Genomic DNA, 12,607 nt, shown 5'->3' with positions numbered 1-12,607 from the left:
GCATGTAAGAGGGCCTCTAATAACCACCGAGAGGCTCTACCAGCTGCACCAGTTGTTAAACCCCCTTTGGAGAAATTGTCCCTTGTCACCACTTTCAGTACAGTTTCCACACAAGTACAGAAAATTATTCGAAAGAATTGGCGCATTTTGAACACTGCTGGCGTGAAAATACTACCTCCGCTCTTCTCTTTCAAAAGAAGTTCCAATTTACGAGATGACCTAGTACATACTAGACCTCGATCCTCTCCGCAGGAATCCCCCACAACACTGTGGAATTTCTCCCCTGTTCAAAGCCACCATCCGTGTGGCACTTGTTCGGTGTGCCCACAGACCAAAAAACTCTGTTGGCACATCACGTCCTTGGGTATTAAAACGACATACCAACTGTAATAGCGAGAGGGTGATATATTTAATCACATGCCCCTGCTCCCTCCGCTATGTGGTTTTAACGCCCAGAAAAATCAAGCTCAGAATCCAGGAACACAAAAGCACCATCAGGCGCAACAAACAGGCCACACGACTGACCAATCATTTTTTAACTATGAGACATACTGCAGAAGACATGGAATGGTTAGTTCTTGAACAACCGTTCATTCCCCAACATGTTAGTGACATCTCCCGATATCTCTTTACAAAAGAACAGAAATCGATTTTTAAATTGAAGTGTGATACAACAGGGTTGAACGATGAAATCCCATGGATTCAGCTTTAACGATCTAATACACCCAAAAATTAAAAAAGAATTTTTTTGAAAGAATTGTTTGGGAATTTTTTTTTTTTTCATAACTGTTTGACATCTAGATTGAGATTTTGAAATAACCGTGATCTGTCTGGGTTGGCCTCCACTACCTTTACAACAATGTCATCATTTATGTCATATTCATCGATGACTGGTGATAGCAGAGTTTAAGCGCCAGTATATGTACATTTTTGATGATGACAATTGGGAGGCTATTTCACGGGCCGAATAACATTCTGCCACTGGTTGCTCTTGCTTCCACCCATAGTTGCCAGGAATGATGTCATATGTACCTCTGTGACACCCCCTCACATTTATTATCTATTTTGTGTTGACGAGGTGGCTCATTTATCCGCCAACTGTTGTTGGTTTTTATATCAGCGGGACATTCGATCGTTGATCTTCACATATCCCACCGAGTATTCTACGTAAATTAGCCTGTTTCCAAACCAGTCCGTTCGGTTTCCTGTCTTATAGTATTAACCCAGTGGTTCCCAAACTTTTTTTACCCGTGGCTCCCTTGATCTAATTGGCAGATGGCCGTGGCTCCCCCCCATTTTTTTACCGGTGGACGGGTGGGTGGGGATGTAAGCCCAACCTCGGGAGTACTTCCTGTTGTTTTGCCTGCTTCCGTTGTGCCCTCAGACTACCCTTCTGTCCGTGCCTGCCCCCATACCCCTGACTACCACTTCTGTCCATCCCTGCCCCCGTGCACTCTGACTGCCCCCTCTGTCCATGCCAGCCCCCGCGTCCTCAGACTGCCCCTTCTGTGCATGCCTCCTTTCTTCGTGCACTCAGTCTGCTCCTTGTGTCCATGACTGCTCCATTTGTACCCCTAATTGACCAGTCTGGCAATGCCTGCTCCCACTGTGCTTTCAGACTTCCCCTTCTGTCCACCCCAGCCCCCTTCGTGCTCTCAGACTACCTCATATGTCCATGCCTTTCCTCCATGCCTTCTCCCTTCATGCGCTGAGACTGCCCCTTTCCTCCATGTCTGCTCCCTTTGTGCCCTGAGACTGCCCCTTTCCTCCATGCCTGCTCCCTTTGTGCCCTGAGACTGCCCCTTTCCTCCATGCCTGCTCCCTTCGTGCCCTGAGACTGCCCCTTTCCTCCATGCCTGCTCCCTTCGTGCCCTGAGACTGCCCCTTTCCTCCATGTCTGCTCCCTTCGTGCCCCGAGACTGCCCCTGTCCTCCATGCCTGCTCCCTTCGTGCCCCTTTCCTCCATGCCTGCTCCCTTTGTGCCCTAAGACTGCCCCTTTCCTCCATGCCAGCTCCCTTCGTGCCCTGAGACTGCCCCTTTCCTCCATGTCTGCTCCCTTCGTGCCCTGAGACTGCCCCTTTCCTCCATGTCTGCTCCCTTTGTGCCCTGAGACTGCTCCTTTCCTCCATGCCTGCTCCCTTCGTGCCCTGAGACTGCCCCTTTCCTCCATGCCTGCTCCCTTCGTGCCCCGAGACTGCCCCTTTCCTGCATGCCTGCTCCCTTTGTGCCCTGAGACTGCCCCTTTCCTCCATGCCTGCTCCCTTCGTGCCCTGAGACTGCCCCTTTCCTCCATGTCTGCTCCCTTCGTGCCCTAAGACTGCCCCTTTCCTCCATGCCTGCTCCCTTCGTGCCCTGAGACTGCCCCTTTCCTCCATGCCTGCTCCCTTCGTGCCCTGAGACTGCCCCTTTCCTCCATGTCTGCTCCCTTCGTGTTTGTGCCCTCTATCCATTATTCCATGCCTGTTGTCTTTGTGCCCTCAGACTCAGGCGCGCAGTCGGGGCCTGAAGCTAATATAGAGGTTGTGGAGAACGGAGACCTACCAGCACAGGGGGTAAATGACCCTGGGATGAGAGGAGCAAATGCAGTGTCAGATGGGGTGGGAAGGGTAACTGCGATGCCAAGGAAAGAGGCACCTGGCAGGTGTACCCAGAAGGGAGAGAGGGACGTGTTGGAGGTTAGAAAAGCTGAGTTACGTTAATACTGGGGTGGGATGAAAGCCTCAAACCTGGTGTGAAATACGCATTAAAAAAAAATCAGATGAGGAGCTTTAAGATGACCCGGGAAAAGAAACAGGAAGGATAACTTAGATTAAAAGCCACATTTTGTCTCTGAGCTCGTTGGCGGTGGGGTTGGCATGCTGGTTTGTGTGATGTTGCACAAGAAAGGAACAATCACTGTGACATTGGCGAGGAGCAACAAGGCCCCTTGCTCCCCTCTCCCCCCCCCTCTGCCTCCCCTTCGTGTGTGGCAGCCCAGGATGAGACCGCATCCCGGGTGCACACACAGCCGCACCCGAACGCTTCACAGGTCTTTATAAGACCATTTGCGTGCTAATGAGGCCTGCTGTTTTTTCACCCTGTCTAAGAGCCCCTGCAGCTCCACTCTGCATGTTGCCCACATCGTGCTGCGGCGCCCCTGGCAAGTCATAACGGCGCACCAGAGCGCCGCGGCGCACAGTTTGGGAACCATGGGTATTAACCAATCACCAAACAGGAGGAGGTCTTCGACTTGCTTCCTCTCTGGTCCGCATGCCGTAGATTTAGCTAGCTAGCCCGCATGGTCTGTTACCTGCCCCTAGGCTCAGAAGGAAGCCGGAGGCACCGACGGACAGGTGGGTGGCGGCTCTCGTGCATGATGCATTTTCAGGAGTACTTTAGGATTGTGATTTAATGGTGGTTTTAAACCACGTTTTACTCTTATTCCCTGATTCACAACCTTCAAAGTACTATTGATTCAATTTCTAAATATATGGAAACATGTACTCGATCTTCATGTTTTGACACATAGGAGCGGTCTTTGAGCCTCGGGCAATATATCTGTGCAAACTCGTTGCACTGATGTATTATGCAGTAGAGACACATAACCACTGCTCATGACATCACAAAGGATTTCATTATTTTTATATTATATCGAACATCAACCTCCGAGTCTCACTCACCAATATGAGACCACTGATCTTTCTTGGCATGCAAAAATCGTCATTGTCTTTTCTTGTTCACCGCACCCCAGATGATTTTCAAGACATAATATAATTGAGGGAATCATTACATATGCAAAATGGCTGTTACTAGATTTTACAAAAATATTTTCCCTCCCCATCTCCCTAGAGCGGGGCCTCTTTAACCTGAGCGAGTGCCAGGCGAGGTGAGGCTATCTCCATACAATTTTATGGGTGAGTTTTTTACAAAATGTTGAATGTGGATACAAGTTTACACATACACATATTTATTGTTGGTTCCATTTATTATATCTGGTTGGCTGTACTTATTTTCTTTTTTAGGAGAGAACTCTTTTTACCATGACCTGAGACTACCATATAGTATTTCACTAACGGCAGGTCTCTCTTTTTCCATGGTTCACTATAGTTCATTTACTTTTCACTGTTGCAGTAGTGTATTATTCACAGGTCCTGAAGAAAGCAGTGTCAGGCTGAAACATGTTGACCGTATAGTTCCACCAACTGATAGTATTTGTTTGACACACTATCATCACTCTGTTTTTAATCTTGCCGTTATGATGACCGCCCCCAATAAAGTTTTCCTTTGGCACCATAACAGGCAATCTTAAACACCACTTTTTTCATCATTCTACACCCTTTTGAGCACTGCAGCTTCCCTTCAGCTTTACTACCTAATACTGTTGACTTTCTCTCGCTGGTGGATCTTGTACTAGTGTTTCTCACAATACGCCTAGTGAGGCATGTAGTAAGATACCAGTTTACTAAAAAAAAAACAGATGACGAGATTCCGCCAATGGGTGGGCTGATGGGTACCTTTCTCACATTTTTCTGTTTCTCTCCTCACACTGACCAGCCCTCCACACTACATTTGAGTGTACAGATATTTGTAGCTTTTTCTAGACCCTTAGCATCCCCTGTGTGCTTTTTGTTAGTTAGATTGGGGGACAGGATGCAAGTAGGTCTTTAAAAATTTTCCCCTCAGACCCTCCTTTACATTTTGTTTTCGGTTTATTCAGGGAGTAGCCAGAAATTGCTCCAAATGCCTGGGCCTCTTGTTCCAGAGCCCTAAATGCAGCATCAGGTTCGGGGGTGACTATGGCTAGGTCATCGGCATAGGCCATGACTTTTGTTTCTATGCCAAACCTACTAATTGACAGGATAAAGGGGTTTAATTCAATTTTTTTTATCAAAGGGTCAATTTAGAGTGCGAATAGCAAGGGTGAACAGAGGCTCCCTTGCCTCGTTCCTCTGGTAATCTTAATCTGGTCAGACAGGTGGCCATTAATTCATATTTTGGCTGTTGGCTCCTGATAAAGTACCTGCACAGCTTGGAGTATTCTAGGTCCAAAACGACCCTACGCATGATGGCCCAGAGAAATTGCCAGGAGACCCTATCAACCGCTATTTCAGCGTCTAAGAGTATTAACGAGATTGGGTCTCCTGACACTTCTGCTGCATCAAATAGGTTGATCGTCCGGCGGACGTGCTCGGTGGTACCTTTTTTTAGGTATAAAACCATGTTGCCACTTAGAAACTAATGACTCGATGTAGGTAGACACTCTGGTGGCGATTAATTTTAGAGAAGATTTTAGAGTCTGTATTTATTAACATAATGGGCCTGTAAGAAGACATTTCAAAGGGCGATTTGTCCTTTTTCGGAAATATAACTATTTTGGCCAATGACCAGGAATCTGGAGGTTTAGCCCCCTTGAAAATAAATAATACTACCTTGGTAAAGACATCCTTGATTTGTAGAGAGAAAACTTTATAAAATTCGATAGGTATACTATCCTTCCAGTACCTCCTATGCATTCTGATGGAGTTTAGCGGTAGGTATGTTGCCTAGATGTTCCCTAACCCTAATTTCTATATCTTCAGTTGTTCAGGTTATGTCTTCCGAATAAAGCTTCTCATAAAACTTCCTAAATGCTTCCTCTATTTTTACAGGATCAGATGTCGTTCCTTCAGTGTCTGTAATGATAGTGGTAATGGTGCTCATTGTCACCTGTTGCCTAGTTACGATGGCCAGCTGGTTACCGATAAGTTCGCCTACCTCGTAATATTTTTCCTTTGACGCTGCCCATTTAGCAGCTACTTTTTCTGACAGCAATGTTCCTATCTCAGTTTTTGCCACAGAGACTACAAGCTGCGCCTCCTCTAAATCTGACCCTGCCTGAACAGCCTGAATTAATTTCATCCCTGCCGCGATCAGCTGCGCCTGCAGCGTATTAGAATGCAAATTTTCTTTACGATTTTTCCTAATAGAAAACCTAGGGTCTCGGCCCTTATGCCGGCTGTAAATGCATCCCATACAACCATAGTGGAAGCTGATCCATTGTGAATACTAAAAAATTCTTGAATCCAGCAGACCTTGTGTTCTCTGTAGGAGTTATCATACAGTAGTGCCTTTTCAAAGGTCCAATGCAAGGTGGGTGGCCGATTAGTCTGACCTTCCAGGTTTAATATGAAAGGGTTGTGATCCGATAATAGTTGAGGTGCTAAGTTAGTAGAACATTCATGAATTAGCACAGGTGAAACAAAAAAGTAATCAAGCCTGGCGAAGGAAGCACGAGGAGCAGAGAAGAAAGTAAAACCACTTTGGTCAGATTTCAAGGATGCCCAAACATCCTTTAGGCCATGAGTGTTAATCAGGCTGAGCAATGCTCGGTAGACTTTGGGTTTCCGAACTTGATAAATCCAAGACCCTGCCGGTCCCCAGGCACTAGGCAAGTTTAAGTTCAAGTCCCCACATAAATTTACTGGAAGTGGCCACTGGACAAGTTCTTCATTAACATAATTTATTACTCCTAGATCGTCTAAATTGCTGGCATAGACAGAACAGATAGTAAATATAAATGTGGGGGATAGAGAGCAGCTAGTCAAGACCCATCTCCCCAGTGTGTTAGTTTTAACTTGGTTTACTGTTAACGGTAAGGTATGACGCACCAAAATCCCAACTCCCTTTACCTTAGCCCCATATGAAGTTGCCCCTATAGGCTTAAACCCGAGGGATTTCAACAGGGATTTCTGACTGCCTTCAATGTGAGTCTCTTGGAGGCATATAATATCTGCCCCCATAATTCTAAGAACCTGTGCGTTTTTCTGCCTTTTTGCAAAATCGTTAAGGCCTCATATGTTTAATGAGACGATCCTAAGTTTATTCAGTGGGTTTATTAGCTAATTCCAGTGATTGCCTATATATGAATACAGCTACCCACTGTCCCACCCCTCGCCCCGACCCCCGCTCCCACCAACCCAACCCAGCCCCATCCCCGCCCCCATAGCCCCGACCCCCCCAGTCCCCACCCCCACCACCCCAGCCACTTCACGTTTAGTGAATACAGAAAAATTTAAGTTTAAATGGAATTCAATTCAACCTATTAACGATTAAGCCCTACAAGATTCAAAGCAGACCCAAACCCCCTCCCCCCAAAAAAAGACAGTCAGGAAAACCCCTAATGATGGAAGCTTTTGTGAGGTCCCGACCACCACCTCACCAGGTGTTTCATTTCTATTTCTAGTGAGACGGCCTAGAGAAAAAAAGAAATAAGTAAAGAAAAACAAACAGGTTTACATATAGTGGGGAAAGAAAGAGAAAAAAAGAGAGCGAAAAAGAAAAGCCAGAGGATGTCATTCAAAATCTCCTCTGCTATGAAACAGCAGCTTGGGCTTTGAGAAGTCAGGAAAAACTTTGTCTAGAAGTTAATGTTAATGAGTTCAGTTTTTATTTGTCGTGGTTAGTTCTTTCAAATATTCTCCTGCTTTGATCTCGGATAGGAAAACCCAGGTTGATCCACCGTGTATTACTTTTAGTCTGACTGGGTTCATCAAGTATACTTGGGCACCTTGTTGTTGAAAGGGCGTTATCAATTGGCGGAGCTGCCACCTCCGCTCGACTGTCGCATGACTGAAGTCTGGCTTGGCAAAGAACTTTATTCCATCAGCTTCTTTTTGGGAGTTGGGCCTGGCCTGATCGTAGACTATTTGCCTCAGGAGAAAATTCCCCCCAAAAACTAGAAATGCTCTGGGCTTCTCGTTTCTAAGGCTACTGCCGTCCCGTCTCAACTTCAGGTTTAGAGGAAAATTATGGGCTCTTTGGATCTCCTGATCCTGGTTCCAGTTAGACTGTGGGGGAAAAGCTGTCTGGAATGGTTTCACGATGAACCCTCTAGGGTCTTCCCCCTCGACACCCTCCGTGATCCCTAGCAGTCTCAAGTTGTTCCTCCGCATCGGCTTCTCCTGCTCCTCCATCTTAGTCATCAGGTCGCTAAGGCAAGCCTCGTGTGTGGCACATTGCTCTTTTACTTGCACAGCTTCTGTTTCTAGAGTCTCTGTTCTTGCTTCCACCGTGGAGACCCTGTCACCGATATCGGTGCAGATTTTATTAAGTTTTCGAATGCCACCCTGAATTTTTTTAGAAGCCTCCTTTGCAGCTAGGCTGACAGTTCGTACTTCCTCCTGAAATTGTTGAATGGACTCGAACATTGACAATAAAGAGGGCTCGTGGGTACTTGCGGCAGTGGACTGTGGGCTTGCCCCGTGTTGTTTGACACTACCCCCCGAGGAGAAAATCCCTTGTAAATCTGGGTGAGCTCCCTTTGGTTAGCTACGCCTTTTGCTATGAATTTTTTTCCTGATTGTACAAGCTGCTGTATCGCTCTGGGTCCCTTCAGACTTGCTGCTTTCAGACAGGCTTGAAGCCTCATCTCCTGTGCCTGATTGAGTACAGTTTGAGATTGAAAAAAAGTTTTCATTTGCTAGATCCACTAAGTCGGAAGTCTGAGGATTTTCTGAGCTGTAGCCCACATTCTCCAAGTCATTCACTGCCAGCTGATTAACTTTACCAGGGATATCTTCTGTTATTTGGAGGACATCGAGAGTCAAGGTGGCAGAGGTAGCAGAGGGAATAATATCACTGACAGCAGTGGACTCTATGGTAGCTTATTCATCAAAAGTTGAGGTAGGAGCAGGAGATAGAGCATCGTCAATCCTGTTAGTCTCTCTGTTAAGAAGGCACAAGGATGGTTGTACTTGTTGTGACGGAGGATGTGAAAGTTCTAGAGCAGGCGCTATGTCAGGCGGGTTGTTGCTATCAGGAGTGGAGATAGGGTTCGGAGCGGGAGGCAAAGTAGTTATATGGCTTTTTTTTAGTACACACTATCTGTAAACTGTCTGTATATCTATAGGGTACAGCCGCGAAATCCACTGAGAGTATATCGTGGTGAGAAAATTATTCCCATCAGATTACCAACCTGTACCGCCCTACATCATTTGGGATCCTTCACCATGAAGGAGAGTGGTTTTACCCACAGTAGATTTGGCAGGACTTAGCCTCATCTAATGGAAATGCCTCAAATGTGAGTGTCATCCAAAACATATGTATTACATTTTATTGCCAACTCATTTTGCTGGTCAATGGTTCTTTTCAAGTAACCCATTAAATGCCATGTTACTGTTTAGGCGAGAAATTGTAGTTTTCACTCACCTAATTTTTAGGGAATGCACGCCCCACCTCACCTGACTAAAGCGCAGGTAAAACGGAGCACCGCTCTATTGGAGGGAAGAAAAGGAAAGTAAGGGAAGGACTTATATGCTGCTGTGTTTATATTAGACGAAAGCCCAGTTTATCGGGGTGTTGTATGTTGCACAAACACTCGGTTTTCTACACCATGTTTTCTATCATTGATACGATAGCCAGGGAGAGGCGCTCCTGCGCGTTTCACCCAAGCCCAAACGAAAAGAAGCGCTCTTGCGCAGGTGCAAATGAACAAGGTAAAAACTGGTAAGCAAAGCGCTCCTGCGCGTGTAGCAGGGAATAGAGCTTAGTCATTCAACCTGTGGCATCCCTAATTAGTAACACAAGCTATATTCAGTGCTCCTGTTAGCAGGGCTGTTTCCAAAGCGCTCCTGCGCGGTGGGAAACCGAAGTTTTAAAGAAACAAAACCAAAACAAGCACTCCTGTGCAAAGGTCCATTAACCCCCTTCAAGGCGCTCCTGCGCGGCAAGGGTTTAATGAAAACAAAAACAGGTACGTCCCTGGATAACACAGGAGGAAAAACAAGCAAGCGCTCTTGAGCAGTGCAGACGTGACAGCAGAACAGCGCTCCAGCGCGGCGTGACTCTGTAAGTAACAGACGAGTCTCAGCAAGCGCTCCTGCGCGTGTAGCAGATGTGACAGCAGAACAGCGCTCCAGCGCGGCTTGACTGTGCAGGTAACTGGCAAGTCTCAGCAACGACAAACGAAGTCCGCCTCACAGGAGCATCCAAGAAGGAATTCGAAGCGCAGAGCCTGCGGGAAACGCAATGTTTATGCGATTCCCCCGGAAGTGCTTCTGTGCTCCCAGGTTGCTGCCCGGGACTAGACCGGGACTCAACTTCCGCCCGGAAGTGAGTATTCCGGCGTTCTGTATGTGTATTTGCGGGGATGGCCGGAAGCGTATCGAGCTTTTATGTTCCGATATCCGTAGCTTGACTTTCCGAGTCGTCATCCCCGCATACTTGTTACAAGGACAAGTGATAAGGTAAATTAGATTCATACTATTGCAGTTGGTGAACCTGCGTTGCTGCCATGGTTGGTCTGGGCCGATGTCGATGGTCACAGTTCCTAACGTTTGTGGGCAAGCAGCACAGTGACCACATGGGTGATGACCTGTAACTGCAGGCATGTCCCAGAGGGTGCCTACAGTTACAGGTCATCACCCATGCGGTCACTGTGCTGCTTGCCCACAAACTTCAAGAACTGTGACCATCGACATCGGCACAGACCAACCATGGCAGCTCGATACGTTGCTCTAGACAAGCCACTAGACTCACCAACCATTTCATCCAGGCACACCATCTACCAACAGATTTGCACTGGACTGTATTAGAACAGCCAATGATTTCACCCCACATTACAGACATCAGTACTTTTCTATTCAAACGAGAACAGAAATGGGTCTACAGATTGCAGACAGACAAGACAGGATTAAATGAGGACATTCCGTGGATGTCGCTATAACATAAGTCTCTGTATCATCCATACCGTTACTCTGCAATATAGACCTGTGACGGCATAGAAAAGACTGTATTCTATTGTGATCTTGGGGACCTCAGACTTTTATATAAAGTCACTCGAGATACCACCATTCGAATGCCATTAATAACTGCCACAAGATTATTAAAATGGAAAGAGGCTATACACCGGCCTATGGTCATCTATAAAGCGAATGGATTTGGTAGTAATCGTCCTGAGTCGGTAGCAGCCTATGTCACATCAGACTACAACCGTAGACATATTCATTCCGTTTTATTTCCATTATTAATGACTCTTATTGGAATGATTAATCTGTAAAATGACATATTCCAACAAAGTACAAGAACAGGCGCACCAACATAGTTCCCGGTGCGTTCATACTCTAAATAATGGCGACCGGCATATAGAGATTAATTAGCTCGTCTTTCAGCAAGCAGCGTGATAATAAACTAGAAATCCCAGGCACCTTTTACGTCACGACGTAGGATCACGTGTTGCGGGAATCACGTGGAGGCAGATACTAATGGCAGCTTCCTGTCCAGTCAGGTACCTCCCCACAGACAGCCTAGACGGACGTCCGGGGTACCGACGGACAGGTAAGCGCCAAGCTTGAACACGGGCATTTAACGCGTAAATCGAGTATTTGACTTTACTTACTCGGTCTTAGATGAAAGACCTACTTTACAGTCCTTGCACATTACCAGTGTGTCCCGTTGAGTGCAACGCGTAAATTGTCTGATTTCGATTATGCGTTCCATTCTTTGAAACCTGGGCTTGTAGCACATTAAGCGAACAACAATAAACGGCGCCATGATCATCTTAGGGCGCCACTCTATATCTAATTTGTGACGAAAACGTCAATGCCCGTATGCGGAGTCGTATCAATGATAGAAAACATGGTGTTGAAAACCGAGTGTTTGTGCAACATACAACGACCCCGATAAACTGGGCTTTCGTCTAATATAAACACAGCAGCATATAAGTCCTTCCCTTACTTTCCTTTTCTTCCCTCCAATAGAGCGGTGCTCCGTTTTACCTGGGCTGTAGCCAGGTGAGGTGGGGCGTGCATTCCCTAAAAATTAGGTGAGTGAAAACTACAACTTCTGGCCTAAACAGTAACATGGCATTTAATGGGTTACTTGAAAAGAACCATTGACCAGCAAAATGAGTTGGCAATAAAATGTAATACATATGTTTTGGATGTGTTTTCACTATCTAATTTTCTGTGTGTCTCTCCATATATTTGTTTGTTGACATTGGGTGACACTCAGACCATCACAACAGGCGAAATTCAGGTGATATTATTTATCTCTTTATACACTTTCACTTTTTTATTTACACTAAGCAGTAGCATAAGTCAAGGTCCTGAGGAAGCAGTAGGAGACCATCTGGCTCCGCCTTTACTGCAGAAACATGTCGACCAAACCTCTATTCCAGTAGTTATTTGTTTACACTACTATGCACTGGTTTTATCTTGGGAGTGGATAGGATCTCATTAAAATTGTTCTTTTTTTCCACTTCTACTACCCAATTTTAAAGATTTTTCCACATTTAGCACATATTAATTTATCACATTTAGCACTGCTAGTCAGATTACCCCCTGATACTATAGTACACCATACTCACATTTGAGGCATTTCCATTAGATGAGGCTACGACCAGCCAAATCTACTGTGGGTAAAACCACTCTCCTTCAGGGTGAAGGATCCCAAATGATGTAGGGCGGTACAGGTTGGTAATCTGATGGGAATAATTTTCTCACCACGATATACTCTCAGTGGATTTCGCGGCTGTACCCTATAGATACACAGACAGTTTACAGATAGTTTGTTGTTTGACCCATTGCTATCCTGGTTATTGGTATTCGTAGTTGTTAGGGATGATAGCAATGATTGGTCGGTAAATATTCC

Source organism: Lissotriton vulgaris, chromosome 4_1 (genome assembly GCF_964263255.1).
Source record: "Lissotriton vulgaris chromosome 4_1, aLisVul1.2, whole genome shotgun sequence".
NCBI classification, from domain to species: Eukaryota; Metazoa; Chordata; class Amphibia; order Caudata; family Salamandridae; genus Lissotriton; species Lissotriton vulgaris.
This window is presented reverse-complemented; position numbering follows the sequence as displayed.